The following is a 2,500-nucleotide window of genomic DNA, read 5'->3' as shown; positions in this document are numbered from 1 at the left end:
CAATCGTTGTACAGCAACAAATCATGTGATCGATGACTAGGTTGGACGAAAACATGAATATAGATCGCTCCCATTGAAGTGATTGATATCCTTAGCTTGTAAAAAGCATGATGACTTCTTGTTGAATCAACGAATATTCTTGCTGCCTTGGGGATAGGGTTGGAGAGGGGGTCGAGAAGTTCAGGCATTATTGTGATCCGGAGGCTTCGGGATCGAGCCCCACCTCAGACACCCCCCCCCCCCCCCCTCCTTGGACAAGATCATTTATCCCCAATTTGCTCATGTTGGACATGGGTTATTCCTGTTAATCTCAGTATCAGACGTGTGAATAGTGGGATATCTATAGATAGTATGCGCTTGGCTAAGAAGCTCATAACATTGCCATCCGGAAGAATAACGGCACCCCACAAAACTGTATCAATGAACGTTTATAGTCAGGTTAATACAGTTCAGTGAGTATTACTCATAAACGCGGATGGCAAAAAACAATAACAAAGACCTGAGTGACGTCATCTTCGAAATATCTATAATGTTCCTTCTTGAAATGCCTAGTCTAGGCCTTATTCAGAAAAAATAAAAACACTGTAATAATGTCTTAAAAGCGTCATGTCTCGTCCTACAGGTTAAGTGTTGCTGTTGGCTTGGGACCAAGTGAATACTTGGACATTATAGGGAGTTACTGCTTGGGCCCTTTTGTAAAGCGCTTTGGGCACATTAAGTCTATGCTGCTCTACAAAGAAGCTCAAGTAGTAGTAGTAGTAGTAGTAGTTGATTTTGTACATAATAGTAGTAGTAGTAGTAGTAGTAGTAGTAGTAGTAGAAGTTATAGTAGTAGTAGTAGTAGTAGTAGTTTTAGTATAAGTTATAGTAGTAGTAGTAGCAACAGGAATGATGGTAGTAGTAGTAGTATTAGTCGCAGTAGTAGTAGTAGTAGTAGTAGTAGTAGTAGTAGTAGTAGTAGTTTTAGTAGAAGTCATAGTAGTAGTTGTAGCAGCAGCAACAGCAATGGTAGTAGTAGTAGTAGTAGTAGTTTTAGTAGAAGTTATAGTAGTAGTAGTAGTAGTAGCAGCAGCAACAGCAATGATAGTAGTCGTAGTAGTAGTAGTAGTAGTATTAGTAGTAGTAGTAGTATTAGTAGTAGTAGTAGTATTAGTAGTAGTAGTAGTATTAGTAGTAGTAGTAGTATTAGTAGTAGTAGTAGTATTAGTAGTAGTAGTAGTATTAGTAGTAGTAGTAGTATTAGTAGTAGTAGTAGTAGGAGGAGGAGGAGGAGGTTTTTATTTTGTTTTCTAAATGTAGCGAATAATGAAGAATCGGAGCTTGTCGTAACACATCATTTAATTTACATAGTGAGTGGACTTCTAGACTGTGTTCGCATTTCGCACCACTTAACAAATAAATCGGGGTCGAGCAAAGAACCGTGTCAAACATGCTTTAGATTGCCACACAACGAGGTGAACCAGTTTCACAGTCCTAAATAAATGCATGCGCGAAGTTGAGACTCAAGCACATTGACAGGCCTACGAAGTGAGGCCGTGTCGATTGTCCTGCTACAAGAGTGTGCTTGACCCGATTTAGACAGAATGTAATGGGTCATAACCGGGATTTTAACATGGGTGTTTCCGTAGCCATCGTTAACATATGAAGCCTGACACAAGAACCCTCGAGGACTGGCAGTTTGACGTCATTTTTTTAAGGTTTGTGTAGCGTCTAGTGAGTTGTCGTTAGTAGGGCTCATGGAAACAAGTTATTTCATACAACTCACGATTTGTTTTCTTTTGTGGCAAAAGACTGGCATTTTGACGTCATTTTTTGGTGAGTGTCAGTATCAGCGTAGCCATCGTTATGTTATAGCCTGATACTGAAATCCAAAAGGACTGTCAGTTTAGACGTCATTATTTGGTTTTTGATCCGCCTAGTGAGTTGTCGTTAGTAGAGCTCATGGAAACAAGTTATTTCATTGGTTGAACTATTGAATACAACTCACGATTTGTTTTCTTTTGTGGCAAAAGACTGGCATTTTGACGTCATTTTTTGGTCAGTATCAGGCCAAAACTTAACGAAGGCCTCGGTCAGCGTGGCCTTCGTAAAGTTATGGTCTAACACTGACCAAAAAATGACGTCAAAATGCCAGTCTTTTGCCACAACAGAAAAAGGGGGGGGGGGGGGGGGGTTTGCTGGTCGTGGCCTTGATTTTCGACGTCATATTTTAGTCAGTGAGTAGCTATCGAATCCCCGTTCACATATTATTAAGATCACTTATCTATCTATTTGTCTGTCTATCTATCTATCTCTCCTTCACTCTCTCTCTCACACACACACACACAAACAACAACACACACACACAGAGAGAGAGAAACACACAACCACACTGCTATGTTCCCCTTTTTTGTTCCCTTGGTTGACCAGTTGCCAAGCTATCTATGCGTTTTTGCTGGTCGTGGCCTTGATTTTCGACGTCAAATTTTATTCAGTGAGTAGCTATCGAATCCCCGTTCAC

General features: G+C 40.4%; 1 protein-coding gene and 1 long non-coding RNA gene across 2 annotated transcripts in view; both read left to right on the top strand.

Moving 5' to 3' along the window:
• Window positions 1–2,500, top strand: part of LOC144956454 (uncharacterized) — a 150,065-nt gene that overhangs the window by 36,760 nt on the left and 110,805 nt on the right. The gene's annotated exons all lie outside the window — the stretch shown is intronic.
• Window positions 1–2,500, top strand: part of LOC144957059 (phosphatidylinositol 4-kinase beta-like) — a gene marked incomplete in the record, with an annotated part of 70,793 nt that overhangs the window by 33,385 nt on the left and 34,908 nt on the right.

Source organism: Berghia stephanieae, chromosome 11, assembly GCF_034508935.2.
Source record: "Berghia stephanieae isolate SIO BIC M18660-M18661 chromosome 11, UCSD_Bste_1.3, whole genome shotgun sequence".
Taxonomy (NCBI): Eukaryota; Metazoa; Mollusca; class Gastropoda; order Nudibranchia; family Aeolidiidae; genus Berghia; species Berghia stephanieae.
Note: the sequence above shows the minus strand (reverse complement) of the source record. Positions and strands in the feature narration are given on the sequence as shown.